General features: G+C 41.0%; 1 long non-coding RNA gene across 8 annotated transcripts in view; it reads left to right on the top strand.

Moving 5' to 3' along the window:
• LOC133649108 (uncharacterized) overlaps positions 1-13,814 on the top strand; it is a 60,843-nt gene that overhangs the window by 39,898 nt on the left and 7,131 nt on the right. For all 8 annotated transcript variants that reach the window (XR_009825987.1, XR_009825984.1, XR_009825983.1 and 5 more), the window contains 2 exons: positions 5,256-5,368; positions 5,442-5,573. This is a non-coding gene — a long non-coding RNA (uncharacterized LOC133649108). The remainder of the gene's footprint in view (positions 1-5,255; positions 5,369-5,441; positions 5,574-13,814) is intronic.

The following is a 13,814-nucleotide window of genomic DNA, read 5'->3' as shown; positions in this document are numbered from 1 at the left end:
TAAGGTAAATATTTAGATACGAAACAATAAATATGTTTTGTGCAAACATTTATTTTTTGTAAATAATTAGATTTATATAGCATTAAAAAATTACAATAATTAGAATTACAATACTATGCAAAAGCCTGACTTAGGCCACCGATAGAAATTACAATGTTATAATGATCATAAACATAGTGTCAAGACGAGGGGGTTTTCGCAACTTACTGCGAGGATTGTTTTCCCAGGAAGAAAACTGACTTTTCTGGACAACGGTAGCAGGTAGGAACATATTTAATCTTGACTCTCAAAATAGGTGAAAACAAAAAGGCATACAAGGCGAAGGCACAACTTCACGCAGGGGGAAAAACTAAAACTTAGTGTAAACTATGGACAGGGCAAAACAAAAACTCGCTAACTGTGGCATGAATAAACAAAACTTACTTGGCATGGCGTGAAGCAAGAAAAAGAGCGTGAAACAATTGCAAGAATGCCAGCATGAACAGAGCATGAAAAGAACAATGTCGCCAGACAGACTAACTGGCAACCACAGGCTTAAATAATAATCTCCTGATTAGAGCAAGTGCGTGTCCCGAACACATGAGGCAGGTGAAACTAATAAGTCGTCATGGAAACTTAAAGGCCTACTGCAATGAAATGTTTTTATTTAAACGGGGATAGCAGATCCATTCTATGTGTCATACTTGATCATTTCGCGATATTGCCATATTTTTGCTGAAAGGATTTAGTATAGAACAACGACGATAAAGTTCGCAACTTTTGGTCTCAGATTAAAAAAAGCCTTGCCCCTACCGGAAGTAGCGTGACGACACCGGAGGAAGGACTGCTCACATTTTCCTATTGTTTACACCAGCAGCGAGAGAGATTCGGACCGAGAACGCGACGATTACCCCATTAATTTGAGCGAGGATGAAAGATTTGTGGATGAGGAACGTGAAAGTGAAGGACTAGCGTGCAGTGCAGAACGTATCTTTTTTCGCTTTGACCGTAACTTCGGTACAAGGGTTCATTGGATTCCACACTCTCTCCTTTTTCTATTGTGGATCACGGATTTGTATTTTAAACCACCTCGGATACTATATCCTCTTGAAAATGAGAGTCGAGAACACGAAATGGACATTCACAGTGACTTTTATCTCCACGACAATACATCGGTGAAGCTCTTTAACTACTGAGCTAACGTGATAGCATCGGGCTTTACTGCATATAGAAACAAAACAAATAAGTCCCTGACTGGAAGGATAGACAGAAGATCAACAATACTACCAAACTCTGGACATGTAAATACACGGTTAATGCTTTCCAGCTTGGCGAAGCTTAGCAATGCTGTTGCTAACGACGCCATTGAAGCTAACTTAGCTACGGAACCTCGACAGAGCTATGCTAAAAACATTAGCTCTGCACCTACGCCAGCTCTCATCTGCTCATCACGACCCGTGCTCACCTGCGTTCCAGCGATCGACGGTACGACGAAGGACTTCACCCGATCACCGATGCGGTTGGCGGCCCGGAGACGGAGGAAGTCAAGGTGAGGTTGTTCGGCTAGAGCGTCTGCTATCCTCAAAGTCCTCCTGGTTGTGTTGCTGTAGTCCGCTGCTAATACACCGATCCCACCTACAGCTTTCTTCTTTGCAGTCTCCATTGTTCATTAAACAAATTGCAAAAGATTCACCAACACAGATGTCCAGAATACTGTGGAATTTTGGGATGAAAACAGAGCTTTTTTGTATTGGATTCAATGGGTCCGAATACTTCCGTATCAACCGTTGACGTCACGCGCATACGTCATCATATCTAGACGTTTTCAACCGGAAGTGTGGCGGAAATTTAAAATTGCACTTTATAAGTTAACCCGGCCATATTGGCATGTGTTGCAATGTTAAGATTTCATCATTGATATATAAACTATCAGACTGCGTGGTCGGTAGTAGTGGCTTTCAGTAGGCCTTTAAACAAACAAGGGTGCACAAAAACAGGAACTAATAGAGTCTTAAACAAACAGAAAATAACAAAAAACATGATCCAGACCACAGATCATGACACATAGTGTATATCACAAAACTGAGAACACCCCTCACGTTTTACTAACCATTTTATTGTATCCAATGTGGAGACTAAATAAATGAAAAATGTTTCAACAGCACTTTAGAGCAGGGATATTCAACTAAATTGTTTTGGGAGGCACATTTCAAGAAATCTAAGGATTCACGATTTGTCTTATTTTGTATATTTTTGAGACCCTGCGTCATCTGCAGTGGACGTTGGATTTTGGTCTATTTATTTTGTCAGTTACAGGAGTGCAGTGCTGATTTTAAAGGCCTACTGAAATGAATTTTTCTTATTTAAACGGGGATAGCAGGTCCATTCTATGTGTCATACTTGATCATTTCGCGATATTGCCATATTTTTGCTGAAAGGATTTAGTAGAGAACATCGACGATAAAGTTCGCAACTTTTGGTCGCTGATAAAAAAAAGCCTTGCCTATACCAGAAGTAGCGTGATGTCACAGGTTGTGGAGCTCCTCACATCTGCACATTGTTTACAATCATGGCCACCAGCAGCGAGAGCGATTCGGACCGAGAAAGTGACGATTACCCCATTAATTTGAGCGAGGATGAAAGATTTGTGGATGAGGAAAGTGAGAGTGAAGGATTAGAGGGCAGTGGGAGCGATTCAGCTGGGAATGACTAAAACAGTAAATAAACACAAGACATATATATACTCTATTAGCCACAACACAACCAGGCTTATATTTAATATGCCACAAATTAATCCGCATAACAAACACCTCCCCCCTCCCGTCCATATAACCCACCAATACAAATCAAACACCCGCACAACACACTCAATCCCACAGTCCAAAGTACCGTTCACCTCCGTAAAGTTCATACAGCACATATATTTCCCCAAAGTTACGTACGTGACATGCACATAGCGGCACGCACGTACGGACAAGCGATCAAATGTTTGGAAGCCAAATGCGTACTCACGGTAGCGCGTCTGCTATCCAACTCAAAGTCCTCCTGGTTGTGTTGCTGTAGCCAGCCGCTAATACACCGATCCCACCTACAGCTTTCTTCTTTGCTGTCTTCATTGTTCATTAAACAAATTGCAAAAGATTCACCAACACAGATGTCCAGAATACTGTGGAATTTTGCGATGAAAACAGACGACTTAAAAGCCTACTGAAATGATTTTTTTTTATTTAAACGGGAATAGCAGATCCATTCTATATGTCATACTTGATCATTTCGCGATATTGCCATATTTTTGCTGAAAGGATTTAGTAGAGAAAATCGACGATAAAGTTCGCAACTTTTGCTTGCTGATTAAAAAAAGCCTTGCCTGTACCGGAAGTAGCGTGACGTCACAGGAGCTAGTATTCCTCACAATTCCCCGTTGTTTACAATGGAGCGAGAGAGATTCGGACCGAGAAAGTGATGATTACCCCATTAATTTGAGCGAGGATGAAAGATTCGTAGATGAGGAACGTTACAGTGAATGACTTGAGAGGCAGCGATGGACGTATCTTTTTTCGCTCTGACCGTAACTTAGGTACAAGCTGGCTCATTGGATTCCACACTCTCCTTTTTCTATTGTAGATCACAGATTTGTATTTTAAACCACCTCGGATACTATATCCTCTTGAAAATGAGAGTCGAGAACGTGAAATGGACATTCAGTGCCTTTTATCTCCACGACAATACATCGGCAAAATGCTGTAGCTACGAGCTAACGTGATAGCATCTTGCTTTAACTGCATATAGAAACAACAGAAATAAAACCCTGACTGGAAGTATAGATAGAAAATCAACAATACTATTAAACCGTGGACATGTAAATACACGGTTAATGCTTTCCAGGCTGGCGAAGGTTAACAATGCTGTGCTAACGACGCCATTGAAGCTAACTTAGCAACCGGACTGCACAGAGCTATGCTAAAAACATTAGCTCTCCACCTACGCCAGCCAGCCCTCATTTGCTCATCAACACCCGTGCTCACCTGCGTTCCAGCGATCGGCAGAAGGACGAAGGACTTCACCCGATGCGTTTGGCGGCCCGGAGACGTAGGAAGTCAAGGTGAGGTCGGCGGCTAGCGCGGCTAGCGCTCCAACAAAGTCCTCCTGGTTGTGTTGCTGTAGTCCGCTGCTAATACACTGATCCCACCTACAACTGTCTTCTTTGCAGCCTTCATTGTTCATTAAACAAATTGCAAAAGATGTCCAGAATACTGTGGAATTATGAAATGAAAACAGAGCTTTTTGTATAGGATTCTACGGGGTACCATATCTTCCGTTACTCGGACTTCGTCACGCGTCACTTGTCATCATACCGCGATGTTTCAGCCGGATATTTCCTGGGAATTTTAAAATGTCACTTCATAAGTTAACCCGGCCGTATTGGCATGTGTTGCAATGTTAAGATTTCATCATTGATATATAAACTATCAGACTGCGTGGTCGGTAGTAGTGGCTTTCAGTAGGCCTTTAATAGCTGGCCACAATGGTGTCCCAATATGGCCGCACAGTCCGTGACGTCACGCGCAAACGTCATCATACCGAGACGTTTTCAGCAGAATATTCCGCGGGAAATTCAAAATTGCACTTTACTAATCTAACACGGCCGTATTGGCATGTGTTGCAATGTTAAGATTTCATCATTGATATATAAACTATCAGACTGCGTGGTCGGTAGTAGTGGCTTTCAGTAGGCCTTTAAGGACCTTCTGCAATAATGTGCATCGCTCACACATTTTCTTAACTGAACTCGCGAGCCACCAGTTGAATAGCCCAAACGATGAAAAAGAGAGGACCTGAAACGGTGCCTTGAAAAACACTACTGACTGCATCTGAAGTCAACAAGTTAGTTACGTAAATCACATAACCAAAACAAATTGTAACTGACAAAAAGAGAGGACTTATTGGGGTGCCCTGAGGAACGCCTGAATTATTTAAATCAGAAGTTTGGACCCCAGTGTTCTGTTTGCTGGCAGGGTTCAGATGTCAATGCAAGGATCTGCCAATGTGTTTACAGTGGTCCAAGTTCCTCTATACAACATGAGCACTCCTGGAAATTACTCCTGAATTTGTTGCAAAAGTTTTGAACTAAATTTGATTTGGCCTTCGGGTCACTTGTTTAATGAGCCCTGCTTTCGAGTAGTCAATGTACAGCTTGAAGATCAGTCTCAATTTACTCTCCTCTGAAAATAACTCAGCTCAGCCATTATTGTCTAAATGCCTCGGTGTCCCCACAGTGGAACTGGAGGATGTGGCCGTAGACCGGAAAGTCTGGGTTTCCCTACTGACACTGCAGTGCCCTCGATCCAGACCCAGATAAGCGGAAGAACATGGAGAGAAGGCAACACAAGTGAGTACACCTCACAGTGAACATGTCCAAATTGTGTTTGTCAATACTTAGTGTGAGCACCATTGTTATCCAGCAATGAATTCATCAGACCTGCACAGGCCGTGACTGGAATCCTCTTCCAGTCCACTATGATGACATCATTGGTGTAGCTGGTGGATGTGAGACACCTCCTTCAAACTTCCTCTCCCATAAGGCTGTCCCTCAGGTATTTCAAAAGTTTCAGGTTTGAAAACTAGGAGTGTCCTGATCTGATATTAGCATAAAAACAAGTATCGGATGATATGATATATTACCATGAATTGATTAACGTGGACCCCGACTTAAACGAGTTGAAAAACTTATTCGGGTGTTGCCATTTCCTGGTCAATTGTACGGAATATGTACTGTATTGTGCAATCTACTAATAAAAGTTTCAATCAATCAATCAATCAATCAATCAATCAATGTTTATTTATACAGCCCTAAATCACAAGTGTCTCAAAGGGCTGTACAAGCCACAACGACATCCTCGGTGTCGAGTGGGTCTGACATAATAATGTGAAAGTCCAACACATCAGCGAAAGTCCAGTCCATGGTGGGGCCAGCGGGAACCATCCCGAGTGGAGACGGGTCAGCAGCGTAGAGATGTCCCCATCTGATGGACAGGCTAGCGGTCCACCCCGGAGCAGAGTAGAAAAGAAAAGAAAAGAAACGGCAGATCAACTGGTCTAAAAAGGGAGTCTATTTAACACGCGAAGTCCCAGAGAAGGGTCAATTGACACTTTTACCTAGAAAACACACAAGAGGGTCATTTGACCCCTAGTCCCCCCTGTGGACACTCCTTTTGTTATGAAAATGTGGCTGTTAGTGGCACACGGCAGGGGGCCACTTGAGCCTGTGTGGGGGAGGGGACCTTACAGCTCAAGCTTTAGTTCTGAGGTAGGTTGTGTGTGTTTTTGCAAGGATCAACAGAATGAAGGGATCAACACTCTGACATTTATTGTTAAAAAAAATACAAAACAAAACATATTTACAAAGAATGAAAAAGCAACTGTTTTCCCAGTTTTGGTGTGGAGGGTTGTTGCAGAAGCAATTGTTATTTTTGTGTGCCAAAAATAGTTTAAAAAAAAAAATTTACAAAGAAAAAAGCATATTTACAAAGAATGAAAAACCATGTCCATGTAAACGTGACTGACATACATTTGAGCAGTCACTCACAATCCTGGCACTGCCATTGCTCCTTTCGGCATTTCCCACATGTATAATTTTTCTGTCTACCTAGACAAACTGCCCCTAACAGCCTCATTACCATAACAAAATGAGTGATTAGTGTATTCGGGAAAAGCGTCGGGCCAAATGACCCCTCTCTGGGTCTTCTAGGTAGACAGAAAAATGCTGGGACTTCTAGTGTTAAAGGCTAGAGTATACCCCGCCCGACACCCCCGCTTCTGCTTCCGAGCGCATCGCTTACGTCTCTTTCGCTGACCGTCTCCGCTGGTAGTCGACGCCGCTGCTTCAAAGGCCACTGCTGGATGTAGCTCGCGAAGAATTCCCAAGCTAGCGAGCAGGTCCATCGTACACGCATCTATCAGCCCAAAATGGCCCGATCTCTCCACATCCAGAATCGTAAGTCGGTCGTAAGTGATCACGGAGTGAACACGCTGTGAGCCAGCCATGAAATTGACTGAATTGAGGGGTATTTTTGCCAAATCGGTCTACACTTCCAGGAGCGCTCGCACGAAGCCGCTGCTCTGAAGCGCAGCCATCTTGGAAAAAAAAAAAAAAAAAAAAAAAAAAAAATCAATCGGCTTGTATCTAAAATGTCCAATATAATCTCGAATACAAGCAGTCCTGCAGTGTGTTTACTTGTGCAAAACTTAACAGCCTTTTCCTGGCCAAATGTCCCCCATTAAGCACATATGGTTGGCATTTTCTTGTATTTTAGTGAAGTCATTTAAAAAAGAAACATGGTAAGGGTATACTTTAGGCTGTGAGGAGCTAGCGACACAAACTAGACATACGTAATAAATGCCCTTTATTAAACAATATTACATTTTAAAACACAGCATTTGTCAATATAAATAAGTATCAAATAATTATGGTTGCATATTCCTGATATGGGAGTGCATGGCTCAGTGGGTAGAGCTCATGTCGAGGTGTCCTTGAGCAAGACACCAAACCCTTAACTGCTCCTGATGGGTCGTGGTTAGCGCCTCGCATTACACCCAACTTTACATGCCCCTAAAGCTGACCAACAAGCCAGATTGTAGTCACCTGGTGGTGTGTCTTAATTAAATCAAACAATGGATGTTCAGCAACTTTTTGCATCTTAATGCAAAGAAAACGGAAATAGTGATTATCGTTCCTGCTTGACCAGGCCTGGGCAATAATTTTGACTCGGGGGCCACATTTACAGAAAAAAATGTGTCTGGGGGCCGGTGTATCTATTTTTAGGAACACTATTACAAAACCTCACAATAATGTCTGATTGAATGCTAAAAACGTTATGACAGACCGCCTTAAAAAACGTAATGGAATTTTCCATTTTTCTATGAAGGATAAAATACTGAATATTGACAAAATATGAACGTCACACCCCCTTTCGATCGACATATTTTACAATCAAGTGAAACACAACAAAAATGCAACAAACAGTGAAATATGAACAAAATAAACCCACCTACAATCTGATATATCTGATATTTGCTGAATTTCCCCCAGAGATCAATAAAGTACTTTCTATTCTATTCTATTCTATTCTATATATCACTAAGCTTTAGAACTTTGTTGTGAAAATCTCCTTCCGCGTCTGTGGAAACGCTTCCCGCCCACACTGCTTGGTGCCTCGTCTGAGCTGCTGTGACGTAGATTACCATAGTAACTAATTAGATTACCATAGCAACTGGTATATCATCCATAAGCGCAGGTTCCAACCATTGAAATACTTTGTATTAGGGATGTCCGATAATGGCTTTTTGCCGATATCCGATATTTTGATATTGTCTAACTCTTAATTACTGATACCGATATCAACCGATACTGATATCAACTGCTACCGATATACACAGTCGTGGAATTAACACATTATTATGCCTAATTTGGACAACCAGGTATGGTGAAGATAAGGTCTTTTTTTTTTAAATTAATCAAATAAAATGAGATAAATAAATTTAAAAAAAATTATTGAATAAAAAAGAAAGTAAAACAATATAAAAACAGTTACATAGAAACTAGTAATGAATGAAAATGAGTAAAATTAACTGTTAAAGGTTAGTACTATTAGTGGACCAGCAGCACGCACAATCATGTGTGCTTACGGACTGTATCCCTTGCAGACTGTATTGATATATATTGATATATAATGTAGGAACCAGAATATTAATAACAGAAAGAAACAACCCTTTTGTGTGAATGAGTGTGAATGGGGGAGGGAGGTTTTTTGGGTTGGTGTACTAATTGTAAGTGTATCTTGTGTTTTTTATGTTGATTTAATAAAAATAAAAAAAATAAAATAAAAAAAACGATACCGATAATTAAAAAAACGATACCGATAATTTCCGATATTACATTTTAATGCATACATCTCTACTTTGTATAGTTGAAGAATTACAGTCATTAGAAAACATCACTGTACATCATAATGGCGGCTACAATTTCCATCTTAAAGATCTAAAAAATATATTTGGGAATGTCCGACGGGCCAGATTGAAAAGCTCAACGGGCCGCATGTGGCCCCCGGGCCTTAATTTGCCCAGGTCTGTGCTAGACACTGGCACTTAGTTAATAATACCACCTTTGACAACAAAACAATTACACAAAGCAACTCCGTAAAGAATCTGGGTATTATCTTCCACCCAACTCTCTCGTTTGAGTCACACACTAAGAGTGTTACTAAAACGGCCTTCTTTCATCTCCGTAATATCGCTAAAATGTGTCCCGTTTTGTCCACCACAGGCGTTGAAATTGTTATTCATGCGTTCGTTACGTCTCTTCTTGATTACTGTAACGTATTATTTTCGGGTCTCCCTATGTCTCGCATTAAAAGATTACAGTTGGTACAAAATGCGGCTGCCGGACTTTTGACAAGAACAAGAAAGTTTGATCATATTACACCTATACTGTATATACCTTTATATACATATATACCTATACAGTATATATACCTATACTGGCTCACCTGCACTGGCTTCCTGTGCACTTAAGATGCGACTTTAAGGTTTTACTACTTACGTATAAAATACTACACGGTCTATATTGTACCATATGTCCCGGCTAGAAATCTGCGTTCAAAGAACTCCGGCTTATTAGTGATTCCCAGAGCCCAAAAAAAGTCTGCGGGCTATAGAGCGTTTTCTATTGGGGCTCCAGTACTCTGGAATGTCCTCCCAGTAACAGTTAGAGATGCTACCTCAGTAGAAGCATTTAAGTCCCATCTTAAAACTCATTTGTATTCTCTAGCCTAGACCTGGGCAAATGAAGGCCCGGGGGCCACATGCGGCCCGTTAAGCTTTTCAATCTGGCCCGCCGGACATTCCCAAATAATTTTTTTAGATCTTTAAGATGGAAACTGTAGCTGCCATTATGATGTGCAGTGATGTTTTCTAATGACCGTAAGTCTCGAACTATACAAAGTATTTCAATGGTTGGAATCTGCGCTTTTGCATGATATACTAGTTACTGTGGTAATCTAATTAGTTACTATGGTCATCTATGTCACAGCAGCTCAGACGAGGCACCAAGCAGTGTGGGTGGGGAGCTTTTCCACAGAGTGTTTCCAGAGCGGCCAGCCTGAAATGCGGGTGTCAGGGACATACGCGGAAGGAGATTTTTACAACAAAGTTCTAAAACTTAGTGAAATATCAGATATATCAGACTGTAGGTGGGGTTATTTTTACCTTTCGTGTTCGTATTTCGTTGTGTTTGTTGCATTTTTGTTGAGTTTCGCTTGATTGTAAAATTTGTCGATCGAGAGGGGGTATGAAGTTCATATGTTGTCAATATTCAGTATTTTATCGTTCATATATATATTCTAAATCCCACATTCTTTATTTTCATGTACGTACATTCTGGGTGTCACGTTCAGTAAAAAATGTTTTAATTCCATTCTGTTTTTTTAAGGCGGTCTGTCATAACGTTTTTAGCATTCAATCAGACATTATTGTGAGGTTTTGTATTAGTGTTCCTAAAAATAGGACCCAAGCACACATACTGTACAGCATATTTTTCACAGCTTGCATATATATATATATATATATATATATATATATATATATATATATATATATATATATATATATATATATATATATATATATATATATATATATGTATATATATATATATATATATATATATATATATATATGTGTGTGTGTGTGTGTGTGTGTGTGTGTGTGTGTGTGTGTGTGTGTGTGTGTGTGTACAGTATATATATATATATTGTCTGTCTATCTGTGTTGGCCCTGCGATGAGGTGGCAACTTGTCCAGGGTGTACCCCGCCTTCCGCCCGATTATAGCTGAGATAGGCTCCAGCACCCCCCGCGATCCCAAAGGGAATAAGCGGTAGAAAATGGATGGATGGATGGATATATATATATATAATTATACATAGATAGATAGATAGATATACCTGCCCCCAGACACATTTTTTTCTCTAAATTTGGCCCCTGAGTCAAAATAAATGCCCAGGCCTGCTCTATCCTTAAAATGGACCCCCTTTTTAGACCAGTTGATCTGCCGTCTCTCTTTTCTGCTCTGACCCCATTTCCTGCGCGGAGAGGTTTTCAGGTGGCCACAGATTAGTTTCCAAGGAGGATGCGCTAGCTGGTCCAAGTTCGGACCCGGAGGACGCGCTAGCTGTTCCAAGTTGGGACCCGGGGTGGACCACTCCTCTGCATTGATTGATTGATTGAAACTGTTATTAGTAGGTTGCACAGTGAAGTACATATTCCGTACAATTGACCACTAAATGGTAACACCCGAATAAGTTTTTCAACTTGTTTAAGTCGGGGTCCACTTAAATTGATTCATGATACAGATATATACTATTTTCATAATACAGTCATTACACAAGATAATCATCAGAGTATATACATTGAATTATTTACATTATTTACAATCCGGGGTGTGGGATATGGAGGGGTGGGGGGTAGGTTTGGTTGGTATCAACACTTCAGACATCAACAATCAGCATCAACAATTGCATCATCAGAGAAATGGATATTGAAACAGTGTAGGTCTGACTTGGTAGGATATATATATAGCAAGTAGTGGACATAGGGAGAGATCAGAAAGTATAAAAAAAAGTGTAAGACAAAGTGTCTATATTTGATTGTTTGATTGTTTACATTTGATTATTTATAGTCCGAAGAGGTATTATGTGGAAGGGAGGGTGTTAGTTTAGGGTTGTAGTTGCCTGGAGGTGTTCTTTTAGTGCGGTTTTGAAGGAGGATAGAGATGCCCTTTCTTTTACACCTGGTGGGAGTGCATTCCATATTGATGTGGCATAGAAAGAGAATGAGTTAAGACCTTTGTTAGATCGGAATCTGGGTTTAACGTGGTTAGTGGAGCTCCCCTTGGTGTTGTGGTTATGGCGGTCATTTACGTTAAGGAAGTAGTTTGACGTGTACTTCGGTATCAGGGAGGTGTAGCGGATTTTATAGACTAGGCTCAGTGCAAGTGGTTTTACTCTGTCCTCCACCCTGAGCCAGCCCACTTTAGAGAAGTGGGTAGGAGTGAGGTGTGATCTGGGGTGGAGGTCTAGAAGTAATCCGACTAGCTTGTTCTGAGATGTTTGGAGTCTAGATTTGAGGGATTTGGAGGTGCTAGGGTACCAGGAGGTGCATGCGTAGTCGAAAAAGGGTTGAACGAGAGTTCCCGCTAGAATCCTCATGGTGCTTTTGTTGACCAGAGAGGAGATTCTATAGAGAAATCTCGTTGCATCAGTTGGAATACAATGAAACACAAATAAGAATATAACATCAACTTGTTTTTCCGTTCTACTGGTACTTTAAGTGACTCAGGGCACATCAGGAGCCTTCCACTAAGTTTTTTTGACTACCCCAGATCTGTCAGCCTCTGTGATGGGCATGTTGAGGTTGGTGTTCTTAGACTCGACTTCCTCTATGGAAGGTGTTTCAATAATGATAAATGATGCTGAGATGACGTTGATAATGTTGTGTTTATGTGTGTTGTGTTTAAGTATAATCTCATTACTTATTGTTGCCTTGCGTCCAGAATGTGGATGAAACTTCAACTATTTAAATTACTGTGCAACTATTTATTCACACATTGATTTTGTAGGTTATAAATGTCCAAGCCTTGGCAGGGGTCTACACTGAGGGCTCTTGCCATAGCTCATGTTCTTCCTGAGTATTCAAAATTGGATTTCCCCCGTTGGCCTAAAGTAAATCAAAAAATTGCACATCCAAAAACGAATCTATCTAACCCGGCATGAACCCATTTCTATATCGACGCTGTCCGATGAAAACCAAGCGTCTAACAGGACAGCACTGTTTGTTAAAGGCCTACTGAAATGAATTTTTATTTATTTAAACGGGAATAGCAGATCCATTCTATGTGTCATACTTGATCATTTCGCGATATTGCCATATTTTTGCTGAAAGGATTTAGTAGAGAAAATCGACGATAAAGTTCGCAACTTTTGCTCGCTGATAAAAAAAAGCCTTGCCTGTACCGGAAGTAGCGTGACGTCACAGGAGCTAGTATTCCTCACAATTCCCCGTTGTTTACAATGGAGCGAGAGAGATTCGGACCGAGAAAGTGACGATTACCCCATTAATTTGAGCGAGGGTGAAAGATTCGTAGATGAGGAACGTTACAGTGAAGGACTGGAGAGGCAGTGATGGACGTATAATTTTTCGCTCTGACCGTAACTTAGGTACAAGCTGGCTCATTGGATTCCACACTCTCTCCTTTTTCTATTGTGGATCACGGATTTGTATTTTAAACCACCTCGGATACTATATCCTCTTGAAAATGAGAGTCGAGAACGCAAAATGGACATTTAAAGTGACTTTTATCTCCACGACAATACATCGGTGACACACTTAGCTACTGAGCTAGCGTGATAGCATCGTTCTCAAATGAAGATGGAAACAAAATAAATAAATCCCTGACTGGAAGGATAGACAGAAGATCAACAATACTATTAAACCATGGACATGTAACTACACGGTTAAAAATTCTCAGCCTGGTAAGGCTTAACAATGCTGTTGCTAACGACGCTAAGGCTAATTTAGCAACTTAGCAACCGGACCTCACAGAACTATGATAAAAACTTTAGCGCTCCACCTACGCCAGCCAGCCCTCATCTTCCCATCAACAGCCGTGCTCACCTGCGTTCCAGCGTTCGACGGCGCGACGAAGGACTTCATCCGTGGGTTTGGCGGCAATCATCGGCTAGGCGTAGTAAGTAGTCCTTGTTGTGTTGCTGTAAGTATTGTA

Source organism: Entelurus aequoreus, linkage group LG04 (genome assembly GCF_033978785.1).
Source record: "Entelurus aequoreus isolate RoL-2023_Sb linkage group LG04, RoL_Eaeq_v1.1, whole genome shotgun sequence".
Classification (NCBI taxonomy): Eukaryota; Metazoa; Chordata; class Actinopteri; order Syngnathiformes; family Syngnathidae; genus Entelurus; species Entelurus aequoreus.
The sequence above is the reverse complement of the archived record's forward strand: the minus strand, read 5'-3'. Positions and strand labels throughout refer to the sequence as shown.